We start from the raw sequence: 15,668 nt of genomic DNA, 5'->3' as shown, positions 1-15,668 counted from the left end.
ATTAACTGAAGAACTAGAGAAGGAGCAGATCAACACATACAAATCTTTTAAGGCTGATTTTCTGCACAGCCTGTGTTAAATATGGCACATCAGCACTACTTGCTTTTATATTCAAGTCTCCATGTGATGCTGCATTTGAAGTCTACTGGAACAGGAAGCTCCTAAACAACACTAATATAGGTTTAGATGAAACTAAACCTATATTCTGAGCACACACAGGTTGAAACTAAAGACATCATCTCTGAACATGATGGGGAAAACAAGTTTGAAGGCAATCTTCTGAGTGGCAAGTGAAGACTCTCCAGCAAAGAAAAGAGAAAAACCCCCACAATGATCTGGCATGCAGTGAAAGAATGTTAATTTCACAATGATCTTAAAGCCTCAAATCTACAATAGCAGTCATGGACACTGAAAGCCTGTGCTTATCCACAGACTGAGACCCAGTGAGACCATGAACAATTCCCAAGTTTCCTTACAGTCCTATACAACACTCCTGTTTTGGCATGGAGGCATGCTCTAGTCATGGGCTTGGAGCAAGTAAGAGACCTAGTAACCATCCTGTGCCTACTAGAAATCCTGGTAGTAGCAAGGTGGTGGACAAATCATGTATTTCACACATCAGTTCACTCAAAGTGACTTCTCGTTGATCAAAGTTTCTAAAGTTTACATCTTGGAATGAAATCCTATATTCACTGCCACACTCATGCCATGCAATCAGCAAACAGTGATGGCATATGTATGGATTTTGGTTTAGAGCTTGCGGAGGTGTCAGTTTCTGCCAATGTCTTCCCTGTTTACTAATATTCAACTTTAACAAAGTGATCTGAAGCAAAAAGGATTTCTACAGAAAAGCTGTGTACATATGCTGTTTAGACACATTTATTTTTTAAATAATTCCTGTCACAGGTGTGTATTTTCAACTCCTTTCTAATCTGTAGATCTTATTATAACAATGGAATCTTTTCACCTGTCCTTCCCTTTCCTCCCTAATTCCTGAATTTGGGCTCTGCTTGTAGCTGGGACTGATATTTTGACCTAATTTTAAGAAAGTATGCAAAAAGTTAGGACTGGATCTCAATCTTAAAGTTGTGCCACTTTCTTTTAGGAGTAAAAGACACAAGCTTCACAAGCTTCTTCTGGGACATCAGATGCAGTTTCTTGTCTGCACTGCAGTTGTGCCAACTTGTGCATCTGGCATAGTCACACCCATGGGTAGTCATGGGTAATTGTTTTGCTTCATTCATATATGTCCTAAGTGGAGTGGAAAAAACCCAACCACCTCATCCAAAGCCTTAATTCACCTTAAAAAGGGACTCCATTAAGAAATTTTTTATACAGTTTATTCATACTGCCACAGTGGAATAAGGATGTAGGAAGTCCACAGTTACATTTGACTTTTCAAAAGTCAAACTTCACAAATTAACTACATTTTGGAAAATCTGTATTGGTACAGATGTGATTTACAAGTGTAGGTTCACTGGCTTGGGGTTAGATACCTGGGAAGCTTTCTACATTTTGCATCTGAAAGGAACATTGTATGGGCTCAACACTTTCCTTTGTTAGGGAGTGAGTAACCCTCCTCTGCTAGAGAACTGGAGACAGAAACAACTCACCAGAGAAGACAAAGGGACTAAAACCTAAACTGTATTTCTGCATTAACATTGTCTCCTTGAGTGCAAGTCATTCCTCTCTTCCCTGCCTTAGTTTCCTCTGTGGAGTGAGAGACAGAAGTGACAGCTATGTAAATACTTTGCGCTTCATGAATGGAGAGGTATCAAATTAAAAAGCCAAAACCCTCAGCAATTACCAGAGCATTCTGCTGCAAGGAGTATCTGAAGGTAGCAGCAGCACGTCACTGCCTCCTCATTCCTGACTAGTGAATTACAGGACACATTGAAAAGCAAAGGTAGGCACTCAGATGATCATATTCCTTGAGAGCATTTTCAAATTGCAGAGCTCTTCATTTAGCTAAAAAAAGAAATACCATCAAGCTACTGAAAGAAACAATTCATGAAAAATGTCATGCAAGATGATACCCAGCTCAAAAAGTCTCCAGTGAAATGAATATCTCCGCAAGTCTTAACTAGACACACTTGAGTGACAGCCATTATGCACAGACTAGGGGCTGAATACTCTCATATTCTTGTCACGTTCCCAGTGCTTTTTATCTTAGGGGTTTTTTTCCTCATACTTTCAAGCAGTTCAAAATCATTTATTTGGCATTTTTTATTGTACCAGCTGCTTATTCCTGGTGTTATCTAATAGGATTAGGGGGATGCAGAAGGTGGGGACGTGCTGGCTCTGTAATACTTTGGGAGATTAAATGTTTTCTTCGTAACATTTTAAAGTTTTATTTCATTTTGCGCCAATTTAAAATGGAATTATTTTCCCCCCTCCCCTCCTTCCCCACTTCCTCCTCTGTTTGAAGAGTGGTGTGTCACCTTGAAAACCAGCATGTGGAATCAAGATGAGATAGGTGGGAGAGAAAAGCTTTCAGTAGCAGATCTGTAGTCCTGTGAGAATCAAAACTGTAAATCTGAAAAGCACAGGATTAACTATAATCTGAGATTTCAGGAGAGAAGTAATGAAATTGCATGCTCTCCTACATTCTTGTTAAAAATAGTTTTCTCCTTAGAAAGAGAGTGGCATAAAATATCAGGTAGGATTTATCATTGCATCTCAGAAGCAATTCAAAAGGAACCTGATACATTTGCTAGAATTCTGCAGTTTATATAGATACTTCCCTTTTTTTCTATAAATAAGTATTTTCTAACAAATGGAGTGGTGAGTGCCCAGTAGTTAATTAGAAGTATACAGCACAGGAGCCCACAGATGTGTCTCCACAGCCTTCTATAAAAATTAAGATATATTACTAAAAATCCTATTTCAGCCTTGCTGATGTTCCTGTGTCTGAATGCAACATGAACAATGGCAGATATATTGTTCTAGGTAAGGCCATAATGCTGTAATGGACACCTCTGGAAGCCTTTGTCCCTTCCATGAGCAGAGCATTTGGCAAGGAAGAAGGATCAGGGAGTGGAATATTTAAAGATACAAAAAGGCAAGAGCAGTTAGAATGCCTTCACAAGAGGCATTGCTTACTTTAATTTTGTCTCAGCTGCTTTCAGATGCAAAGCAGAGTACATTAAGTGAGGAAAGTGGCCAGGCTGCAGTTGACTTTCACCCTGACTAGCAACTTAAACAGCCTTGACCTCCCATGCATGAGTCTCTCTTGTCCCATCTAACGGCTCACACATGACACAAGTCAGGGCTAGCAGGAAGCAACCTTATTCCCATGCTGCAGACACATGCCAAGTGCTCTTAAGGAAATAAAACTAAATCTCTAGGGCTTGGTAAGAGGAGTCACAGATCCAGGTTGTGGTCAAGAAGGCTTAACTCTTTACTCTCTAAGTCACTCACTGTTAATTCACACATGGATTACTGTAAGAGGAAAAAAAAAAGCACCCCAGCTCTCAGTTATATGAGTTGCTTTACATTTAAGCTTTAAATTTATCCTTAGACTTTCCTGAATCCTGTCTCTTTCACCCTTCTTTCCTACCCTGCTCTCTCTGCCATTTCACCTTTCCTACCAAATCTGCATTCTGCTGGATTTTAACTCCTACTGTTCCCTGTGATTTTGATCTGCACATAGGGAAAGTTAATGTTCAAAACCAGCAACTAGTAATATGTCAAAGCTGCTAAAATGAGCTTGAATTGTGCAAGTAGACAGGTAAGAAATCTGCCTTGTATCTCTATTTACTTCTTCCACAGCAGATTGGTCAGTTTGCTATAGGTAGGAAGATGTTCAGCATAATTCTAAAGCCCAGATTTCCATCCATCCTCCTCCACTGATCTTCATGAGCATTTGGCTTGAAGGAGTCATTATATCCCAAATTCATCTCGCTCAGCCTCTCTATTATGCCCTTTTATTAACATCTGTGATGTGACTGAAGCATTCAGGGTTCCTTTTGTAACCTGTACCAAACCTAGCTACAGACATTGATAATAAATGAAGCACCAGGTTCTATGTGAAACATTATTACACAATACATCAGTTTTATGCCAGAGTTACTGATGTTTTCATGGTCTCTCTATTCAGACAAATGTGCCTGTACTCACAGGGGCTTCATAATTTGAATAGCAAGCATCTTTTAGATTGACAAAGTAATTTATAAAACCTGCATTGTGACTCAAGGCTAGTTATGTAAATCAGTTTTTCTTGAAGTGAGAGTTGCTGTTGCTTTCCGTTGATGAGTGTGGTCTGCAAGATCTCTGGAGAAACTCCTAATCCTTACCAGTATCCTGAAAATAACATTATGCTAATGAAGGCCATTTTTCACTTGTAACCCTACCCAATTAAATTTGAGCAATGGCTTTTTGCATATGGACATATATAACTTGACTTCCTGAGCAATTATTTTTGCATGCTATAATCAGTGTAAGATCCCACAAATTCCAAGGCACAACACCTGCAACAGCTGCTCTGAGTCATGACAAAATGCATGTTTCCTACTTTGTCCCTACATAATCTAAAAAATAAAGGTTGAGATAAAGCAAAGCGTCTTCAACAAAGTATTTCTGAACCCTCTTGAGAAACTGAGTTCAACTGGTAGACCATTTGTTAAGCTGAAGAAAATAAGTCAAATAAAACTGAGTAACTGCTTTTTTCTCCCCTCTAAAATATGTTTTTAAAAACCTCTTAAATGTATCTCCCAGGTGTAAATCAATGAAAATTTGATTTCATGCACAGAGGTGACCAGTTGCCAGCAATGCCAGATTTGATTAATTATCTCAAGCTCATCATCTCTCCAATGCTTCCTACAGGTTCTTTCTTTTTTTGCTGTATTTTTCACATTTCCTGTCCCATTGCTTTGCCAAAATCCTGATAATCTGATCCAAGAGACAACCCAGCAATGCTACTGCAGGACATCATGCTGTGTTCTCACTTGCTGGTCTTGTTACCCAAATGCAAAGCAAGTACACTATTAAACTTTGGTCTTGAAACTTCAGTGTGACAAAGCTGCTCTGCAGTGTTTCTTTAATCTGAAAACAGGGAAACTGCAAGACAGTCCTAGCAGTTTATCATTATAAACCACACAACCCTAAACTGGTAACAATACATTGTCTCAACTTTCTCTCTCTGTGGCTCAAGTTTCTTCTGTTATTCTGATATTCAACTAAGATGTGAAACAGTATTTCAAGACAGTGTTAGAAAAATGGTTGAAAAGTTCTAAATTCATCTCAAATCCTAAAATATCCAAGCAGGAATGTATTCTATTGACTGCTGATGCTGGAAATAAGGGAACAAATTCCCTTTTTGTGTCAGGCTAAGCCGAATGGATCTGAATCACCTTTTCCTTCCTGCCACTGAAGCAGCGAGGGTCTTAACCAGAAACTACAAAACTCAACTCGCTTCCCTCTGAGCCTGTTGCAGTGTCTGGTTTATTCATGGGAGGCAGGAATTTTCCATATTTTAGGATTTTACTGTGTTCCCATGAAATACTCTGTTTTGATCTCCTTTTATATTCAAAAGGAAGAAAGATGAGCTTTCAAAAGGCTTACTTTATCAGAAGATATTATCCAAGAAAAGCAGCTGTAAGATTTAAATAACTTCAAGTGGCCATTTAGAGATCTGCAAAGAATTCAGTCTTTTCATATTATTTAACTACTGTAGGACTCATTTAAACAGCCATGAGAGATTAGAAAATGTATTTCTAAATTAATGAGAAAGTTATTAGGAAAATATCTAGTAGGTTGATGGAGATAACCTACTAGATTTATTTTCGTGCTTCGTGTTGAGCTAATTAGCACTTTCTAATGCAACACTATTTCACAGCATTTGCATTCTAAGTGCTGGAGAGGGAACAATGACTCAGATGAACAGATTTGGAAATAAGTGTATTGAAACTTTAGGAAATGTTTAAACATGAGGGGAATAAGACGTATCATTTATAGGCTAGGTAGCTATGCTGCTGAAAAAGACAAAGGTAAGTAAAAGGTACTTCAGCTTAGTGCTTTCCTAAAAGAATATCACTTGAAAATAGATTAATAGATATTACCTATGATCTGCATGAGGCCCAAACCTTTATTTAGTATCAGGCCAGAAGACAAAGAATTTACCTGTTATCACATCATTTTTAGTCCTACCTACTATATATCTGACACTCTGCAATGATAGATAAATAAAGTTCCTCCTCTAGGATCCTTTCTGCACTCAAAGAAAGGAGCCTACTGGGCAGAAAAAACAATAAATTGTAACAATGACAATATCTTACATAAATATTATAACAGTTATGCCTGTAAACTGCTGAATTATTCTGGGAGCCTGACAGTGAGAACATATACACATATACATATAAGCATATCCAAAGATACATTAGTCCAGAACACTAAGTAGAAAGTAGTTACATGGGTAGTTTGTGCAATATTTGGAATATATAAAAGATTTGTCCTTTATTCCTATTTTCATGTTTTGTAGTAATGTTTGGTGAGCAATGTAATACTGATAGTTTCTTATGTTTACATCTAGTTTTTGAGACAGCATTAGTCTTTCTGGCATCCCAGGAACTTTAACATCCTTGCCTAAAATATACACATAATAACTTAATTACAAGAAAATCTAACTTCAGTCTTTTATATATGTATATTTACCAATGCAACTATAAAGTAAGTCATGAAATACCTGCAGATTTCCTTCATGTTCTTTCCAGCTTCAAGGGAAATAATCTGCCAGATGACACTTACAGCCACCAAAAGATTCTTTATTATATATGGATATGAATATTCGAAGACTGAATACCAAGAGTGAAAGATAAATGACCTTGAACTAAAAAAAATTATTATTGTCTCCTCCTATTCTTCCTTTCCTTGTCAGAAAAGTTAAAGACACAGTGCATTTTCTTTGAAAAACACTGGCTTAGCACAGCATGCAAGTAGCATAAGCCTTGCTTGTTTTTTTTCTTGAGAGCTTTAAAATTTAATTTCATGTAGCAACTTGCAAGCCAGTCTCAGAGCCAACAGAGTATTTCAGTTGCCTGGAATAAAAGCAAATGCCAAGTCTTATGAATGTAAAGGGACTTATTTTCAAAAGTTGATTAGAAGTTCCTTAGAAGTTTTTTGTCTATTTCACGGGGTTTATTCTTTGGCCTGAAGAAAAAATAAATTCTCTTTCCCTGTAAGTGCTTTAATACAAATTATCTTAACAAGCCACCAATAATTCTTCTTTCCAATCAAAATAATGAAATCCTAAGATAAGCACCTCAAGCAAATATTGTTTGCCTGCTGTACTGACCACCCACCTGATCCAGTGGGCACTTCTCACAGCAGTATATTTTTTAGACTTACCATTCATGTCAAGTACTATTTGGCTGCTGGCTTTCAGTAAGCCTTCATTCATTAACAATGTAGATTAGATGCTGGGTTTTTTCATTGGACTTTAAACAATATTTACTTACCTCTATGAAAGTATCAGTGCTCTTAGAGACAGCTAAAAACCCAAGAGAGTTGCTCAGTGATCATGGACCAACCTCAAACTTACTCTCAGATTGTGTGGTACTTAGTTACCAGCTGTGCTTAAACCATGACACCATTGGTATGCAGGAATTACTGAACACCACAAATCACCGCTTTTCCTTCCCCTTTCTGCTAAGATAATGTGTTGGTTTTCACTAGCACCAGAAATGGCTATCAGCTCCTGTAATTCCTGTTAGTTTTATATCAGCCAGCATTTGTAAAAGCAGTCAAGAATTTGCATATTTACCTGACCTTGTTGGAGTCTTGCCACAGACTTTACTCCACACGACTGTTTTTCAAGCAGGTTTGCTCTTGGATGTCCTCAGCCACTTGACCAGAAGCCGTGACAGCCTCCACATAGTGCACAGCATCTAGCAAGAAAACAGCTAATAGACCAAGAGACAGTTCTTATGGATCTCTAGGTAAAACAACCTTGTGTTGCTGGCATGAACAAACTGCTGGAAAGAAAGAACTGCATTTCATTACACTGTGTTTTGTGTGTGTAAAACAGTGGAGCAGGTAGCCCAGATGCCCCATCCCTGTAAGTGCCCGCAGTCAGGTGGGACGAGGCTCTGAGCAATCTGATCTAGTTGAAGATGTCTCTGATTACTGCAAGGGGGTTGGATTAGGTGATCTTTAAACCCAATTCCTTCCAACTCAAATGACTCTATAATTCTACAATTTAGGACAGGAAGATTTTCAAAAAATCCAGGTGCCACAAAAATATAAGTAAATATGAAGAAAATATTAATGTTGCTTTTCAGTCCAAGAAAGCTTCCCCAAAACATTAATAACTTTTAGTCCATAGCACACAAAAACTTTGAAATAAAATTATTTTGTGCCAAAATTGAAAATGTAGGCAAGAATATTGAAATGGGACTTTTCATTTTGGAGACAGATGATCATCAAAACCAAATATTTTTCACAATCCTTTTCAATATATGGCATTCTCCAATTTGCAGTAGTTTTGCCAGAAGTGAGAAAAAAAGAAACCCCAAACCCACAGACATACCTGTCTGGCTTGTAAGCTAATTTTTGTTTTAAGGAAGGTTTTAAGCTACTTGTGTGTTGAAGTAGCTTCCAAAAACTAGATGTTCAAAAAAGTAAGGATTTGTGCATACTGAATAGCAATCCAGGTTTTCAATTATTCTTTGGACAGCCTTGGATGAAGAGGAATAAAAGAAGACACAGGAGGAAATTTGTTGTGTTACCTACTTATATTCCCAGTTACAAGACAGGTATTTCTTGCAAAGCAAAAAGGGAGCAGAGCAGATAAACCATTTCTTTCTGTCAGAGAAATTCCAAACTTTGTCACTACTTGAGGAATGGATTTGTGCAAACCCTAGGATTTAGCTGGGTTTTTAGTATTCATGGGATTTGTATGCATCCCCCATCCCATTTGTATGTATCTGTGGACTTCAGACAAACTCTAGCAGCAAGCCCAAGGGTTTTCCAAATGCAGCAGCATTTCAGGTTCACTTAGCAATAAAAGCAAGTTTGCTCTTTGTGCTCCCTCTTACAGCAGCACAGTAACGAGGCAAGTGCTAGAGCCAAGAAGAGCAGAGCTGGAATGTAGCTACAAAGAACATACAGAACTATTTTAAGAATATTTAAGTCCTGTGTTACCAGTACTGACCAAATTATGAGATATCATAATGGCTGAATTCTTCTTAATATATACCACCTGCCCTGAATTCAGTATTTAGTATTTCACATCCCACCATTCCTGAACTCAAAATATCTCACTGCAGGGGCAAATTGTTTGCTCTGCTATACCCTCCTCTAGTCATTTGGGGTAACCTGTCACCAGACCTCCTAGAGCCTGCTCTCTTTACCACAAGCCAGTTTATTCCTTCATTACAAACATTGAAAATAAAAGTGTGGGTGAAGCAGGATTATCTTCTTCTCAAAATCCTGGTAGTGAAGGACTTCTGAATTAGATCCATTTTTTAGCCTAGAATTGCCATTATAACCCTCTTCTGTATAGTTGTTGCTGGTATTTGCTCCAGCAGTTAGTTTATGAACCCACCAAGCAACATCCAACATCTTTTGTGTAGCTGCTGCTAAATAAGTTTGATCTGGATTTACTTAGAGCTCTTTCTTCCTGACCTTCAGAAGGGAGCTGATTTCTCACTATCTTCCTTGACCTAAATTACTCAGGAATTAAAAGGAGAAACACTAAGGTCCAGGACACCGGCTGAGAGATATAAATATGGAGCCTGGAACCGTGCTGCCAAGACCCTCCCAAGGAAATTAATTTTCCAGGACACCACATCTTCAGCCACACACTGCTTTCACTATCAAAAGGACAGCTCACCTACTCCTACAAGAAGTCTGCACAGTATAGTCATCTAGCCTTTAATTTGTGCATGAAAATTAAATATAGGCTTTAGCTTCACTTATTTCTTATGTAGCTGAAATAGGGGATAGGAGTAGGGGACTGAATTAAGATCTAAAGAGGGTTTAGTGAATTGTATTGGATTGAATTGCAAAGGTTCAAATGGGCTTATCAGCCAGACAGGCAAGCGACCTGAGGAAAGGATAATTCACTGTGCAGCAGTGCTGCCAACACTGTGCAGCTGCTGCATGCATATCATGAAAGGTCAATAACCTTTTGTCATACCTTTGTCATTCATCTTCTAAACCACTGTCTAATTCCTCTAATTTGCCTAGTTGTGTTCAGCAATCCCTTTCTGAGATAATTCTTGCCCACAGAGAGCCCCAGAGCTTTTCTCTGGGAACTAAATGCTACACATGTTACTTAATGTCCCCATAAAGGCATTTTCCATTAGGGGGGCCTCAGGCTTGTTGAGATTTATTAGCATGCAGAGGTGGGCAGCATCTTGAGCAGTGGAGAGGCAGCAGACACCAGCTGACTGAAGTCCTCAGCAAGTCACTTCACATCTCATAGGTACTAACCACCTACTCTACATGCTTGCTGCAGTAAGGGATGGAAATGTTCCAGCCTCTGAGGATCAGGATTCAACCCATCTAAAGCATCAACACAAAATTTTCCCTTTCTTCCTCCACTCACCTTCCTTTCCTTATGAATTCACCACAGTTCTCCCTCCCTACATCTCTTCATGTCTCATTTCAACAGTGATAAAAAACCTTTCTTGCCTTTTGCTTTAGGGTCTTCTTTTTTAATAGAAGTGTGTCCTTTCATTCAGATGTCTTCAGTTCTATTATTTGTTAGGCTATATCTCTTTTGTTGTCCTAATTACTGCTCCTTGCCACATAATTTTTCACTTCCCTTACATATATGTATTATTTTTGTTTCATAGCTTTCTGTCTCTGCAGTCTTTGTTCCATTTAGTGTTCTCATTTTCTTCTGTAGACCCACTCAAAGTTGTTTTGATAATAAACTCAGAAGAACATGTTACACTGTGGTGACACATTAATCTGACTAGTCATAGCTACAATACACTTTGACCTTTGAAGGAGTCCAAGGTTTCAAATAGTTTTGACCCCAAAGGGAACAAAAAGTCAACCATTTAAAATGACTTTCTGAAAACTACGTACTATATATCCTCAATTTTTAAGGGAAGAAACATATGGTGACCTGGTTTGGAATAAGGAGATTCAAGAAGGTATTCAAGAAATACTTGCTCAAGCAAGTACAAAATGAAACATCATAACAATTTTAATGAAAATTTTAGATCTCATTTAAGGTGACATTTTGGAGGAAAACTCATACAGTGAATGTTACCACTTCCAATTGTGAGCTTTCTAGATGAGCTACTCAAACAAAAAAAGGTGCATTTTGCCATTTTTATAGTCATTGGGTAAATATAAATTGGCTAATGTCGAGTTTGATACCACAAGAGAATGGCTTTATCTCGAGTACACACATCTGTGAAGGTCATTAGTGCTAGACATGAGATGCAAATGGCACCACAGACTCACCTCTGGCAGAGCCCTGCTGTGTCCCCTGCAGCACCTGTGCTTCCAGCATGCCCTGGGCTGGGTTCACCAGGGCTGTGCCACTTCCGGACCCAATGGGAAGGCCAAACTGTCCCCACAGAGCACACACAAGGCAAAAGTCAGGACCGTGTCCCCACAGTGGCTCAGGAGGAGGTGGCAGTGTTGAATGCTCAGTGGTTTATATGGGCTAAGTAAGGTACCAGTGCTGATGCAAGCCCTGGGCAGGCACTGGGGACCTGTCCCCCATGCTGCCAGTGATCAGCTCTTAGATCAGTTATTAACTCCAGATGCAGGATTTCATCTCTGACTTGCCTCCCTGGGCACCCACTGTTCTCCCTCCTACCTTTGTGCCTGAATAGACAGCGCAGTGAGTCTTCCACAAACTTAATGTGTTCATGTGCAACTGGGAATTCCTTGAGATAGGGCTCTTTTTATCTAGACATTTTTGGCTCTAGATAGAAAGGAAAATATCCACCCAAGCATTAGAATTACTATTAAACAAATAAGCAACATCAAAACCTAGACAATACATAAGGTCTCGCTATCCTACTTGTTCCCCAAACTTCCCAGGAGTAGATTACAATAAAAGAAAGGTAATTCCTGGAAAAAGTTTAGGTTTTAAGACAAAATTTTAAGTTTTGCGAGCCATTGGAATGGAACAAATGACAAATACACAGCTTTGAATTTTATAGAAGAGAAGTGTCATGAAGTAGATTATTTCATGCTGCTGTTCCTGAAACATCATCTTTGCTGCAAGATCTGCCTGAGCTTCAAACCTGAAGAAAGAGATACACAGTAAAAAAGCCTACCAAAAATGTGCCTTTATTTTTTTACCTACACACATTTTTTAGGATTATGAAACAGTTTCAAAAATTGAACTATATCATTAGTTTTTTCTAGTCAATATGCAAAGATTCAAGAGCTGCACTACTCATTGTAAAAAAATTATAGATCAAAAAATCTTCTATCCAATCTGGAGATCAGCTTCTGGTCCTACATATATTTTGTTGTGAAATATTAAATTCTTTTAGCTGTGGAAATTACCACCAATTGTCCATTTGATTTTCCTAACTAGAAAAATTAGTTACTAACACCAAATTATTTAGTGCAGAAAAAAGAAGCAGCAAAGTCTTCTTTCAGTTCACTTGCTGAGTGAACAAGAATCTACAATGAGGTCTTACAATAAAATAAGAAAGTGGGCTAAATTAAGCATAGAGCAAATTATACTTTTTTCCTGGCAGGTTTTGCCAGATAACTGCAACAAACTTAGAAAGTTTTTAGACTGGTGTATCTCCACACTTCCCCACTCTCGTATGAAAAACAGAGGGTATGTGATAGTCAAAACCAGGTATAAATAAATAATTATATAAGGGCTGTTCCATTGTAAGTTATTCAGTATTTTTGAACATATTTCCCTTCACAATGAAATAAAAAGAGCCAGTACTTTCCTCAGCCTGATGCATTTTCATGCTAGATGAAGGTATTTAGGCCCTAGTCCCTCACTGACGCATGACTGCTGGGCACATTACATGAGAGGAGTCTCCTTTTCCCCTGTGCCCTGATCCCAAAGACCTTGCTGTCCTTCTGCAGCTGTCACCTCTGTACTTTGTTGTTTTCTACTACACATAGGTACCAGGCCTATGGTACCTATGTGTAGTAGAGGGTTTTGGAGAGGACAGTGGAGATTATTGGAACTCAAAAAACTGCCATCAAAACACCGGGATATTATTCTTGTCCAAACATTTAGAACCTGGTGTGCCACAAACAATAATTTCTGCTGCCTATTCTGTGGGGAAGCTCTGCTTGGGTGTCCTGTGCTCCCTCTCCCGGATTGCCTTAGGCACTACTGTTTGCAAACAAGCATTAGCTGGCATTTTCTTGTTCAGAAAGAGACCACCAAATGCTCTCCGTGGCAATGAAAGAAATAATTTTCTGTGACACATCTCAAGCCTGTATTCAAAGTGTCACATTTAAATATGTGTAAGGTGTCAGAAGTGTCATTTGGTATAAGCCTATGATGCATAAAAGTCTTACATATTTCTTTTTGCTCATTTTTGTTTATATCTCAGAGCAATGTAAGGAAGTAGCTTGATCCAAATCTTACATTCCTCTGACATTAGGAAGAATGTGTTCAGAAGAGTTGAATGGTTCAGTGGCTTACTTGTCCCTTTCCCTCCTAGGAAATGAGATGCTACTATGGTTCCAGATATGTTTTTTTATTCAGTTCAGAGGTAATGGACACAAGCAGATAAAAAGATCCTTTCCCCTCTCTGTAATCATCTGCACTAAACTAAACACACCAAATTGTTCAGCTTCTGGAAAACAAGGTAAGAAGAAATCAGCTGATTAATGGATGGGAAAAAAAACCCAAACAAACTAAAACCAACTCCAAGCTGGTAGCTTGGAAAATCTGAAGATCACTTTTGTGGTTTTTTCACCAAACAGAATAACTAGTTCTAAGATTCTGTCTCCCTTGTTAATATTCTGACTTTATTAAATCTGTTCATATCTACTAGATTTTACAAAACTTAGAAATGCAGAATGCTCAGAATCTTCAAATTTCTAAGTGCAACAGTTTCTGGATCTATAATTTTAGAACTTACTGGCTGATGGCTGGGAAGGGGTGGCCCAAGACATGAGCTGTACCCTAGACTCCAGTGAATAAGCTGTGTACTTGCAAATATACTGTTCCAGTAGGAAAAGATGCTTTAATTTCTATGAAATGGATGTAGATGAGGGAGAAAAAGCACAAACAGAGCAAAAACTAGTTAAGTGCTAATACAAAGCGTCACAAATGAGGGCTTCACTCAGAAACTGAATATGATCATATAAAAACATATTTTTCTATTAGTGACCTCTGGAACATTTCAGCACTAAGTGGTGCTGGTGTATAACAAAAGAGGGAGCCTTGTGCTTCTGTAAAAAAGGAAGCAAAGCCATACTCCCTCTTCATACATCATCAGGCATTAACAGGATAGAAAGATTACAACATCTGAGACACAGATATCTGTGCAGGTCTAATAGTTCCTGTCAGAGCTCCCTTAAGGCAAACTTAAATTAACTAACTTGAGATTCTGAATGGTGCAACTTCATGCCCAATCTAACACTGAAAAAGAGGCCCTGATGATGGAGCACTAGTCAGTGATGAGGAAACAAGATTAAATTTAGAGTTAGTCCTCCCTAGCAGAGAGGGGCAGGTCAGGCTGACTGAGATCCAGAGGAACAAAAAGTGCATTTCGTTTTAAGATGGTTTCTCAGGTGAGCACAGCACGGTCTGCCTAGGAGCTGACAGCAACAGGACCTTCATGATGCACTCCCATGCACAACAAACCATGACAGTGTCAAGTGCATACAGGTTGTGGAATGTTCCAAGCACGGACACATAAAGCTGTCAGGTGAGGTTGTCACAAAGCATTCAGCTCTCAGCTAGGAAGCTGAGGGTAGTTAGCACTGGAAAGAGACCACTTTGGCAGTTGGCACTGGAAGAGACATCTGTGGCAGCTCAACAGGCTTTTCTAAGCTGATACTGAAAGCAACTGCCATGACAATAAGGATTAGGCAGGCAGCTGATATATTTGGCATGCATATCTATGCCTATCAAGGGTGCTAATGTGGCCCCTTCTTTGCCGGGATTGCTGAGGTTCAGAACAGACCATGTACAAACACACCCTCTTCTCTATCAGCACCCTTAGGAAGGGGAGTCAATAGTTAAAATATTTTGCTAGTGACAATCAAAATCCACATTAAATTCTGCATTCAGAAAGCCACCAACAACTTGTCTAAGGAGAAGGAAAAGAAAAAAAAACAGCTTTGCATACAAATGGTTCGTTTTCTTCTGCATCAGTAGATGGTGCTCTTCATATTCTCTCAGAGGTTATTTATAAGCACAGTGCTTTTACGCCTGGGGATGAAATCTCTAAGTGCTTTTTCTACACACCCTTCTTCATCTCCTTAAATTGCCAGATCTTCTTCCCTCTAAGGTGGCTGGACAATAATCATATTAGTGCTCAATGGGTTCAGTTGGGAACTTTAGGATTATCTGTCATGGTAAATAACCAAAGGAGGGAAATGTGGGATTTCTGCGCCTTTCTGGAAGGCTACCACTTGGTAAATACTAACGTTATCCTTCTTTTGTAAGTGCTTCGGAAGGCGCCTCACCATGCTTCTGTCCACGGCTGTCCTGAGCAGCAGAGTGACACCACCTCTCACAAGTGCTTGTGGGTGCACAGTGT

The 15,668-nt window shown here is 38.9% G+C and overlaps 1 protein-coding gene across 1 annotated transcript in view; it reads right to left on the bottom strand.

Annotated features, from left to right (window-relative positions):
* The window catches only part of SH2D1B (SH2 domain containing 1B), a 55,725-nt gene that overhangs the window by 36,418 nt on the left and 3,639 nt on the right, over positions 1–15,668 (bottom strand). The window contains exon 2 of the mRNA XM_054628092.2: positions 7,760–7,883. The gene's annotated coding sequence lies outside the window, so the exon portion shown is untranslated. The remainder of the gene's footprint in view (positions 1–7,759; positions 7,884–15,668) is intronic.

This window comes from Agelaius phoeniceus, chromosome 2 (assembly GCF_051311805.1).
Source record: "Agelaius phoeniceus isolate bAgePho1 chromosome 2, bAgePho1.hap1, whole genome shotgun sequence".
NCBI lineage: Eukaryota > Metazoa > Chordata > Aves > Passeriformes > Icteridae > Agelaius > Agelaius phoeniceus.
Note: the sequence above shows the minus strand (reverse complement) of the source record. Positions and strands in the feature narration are given on the sequence as shown.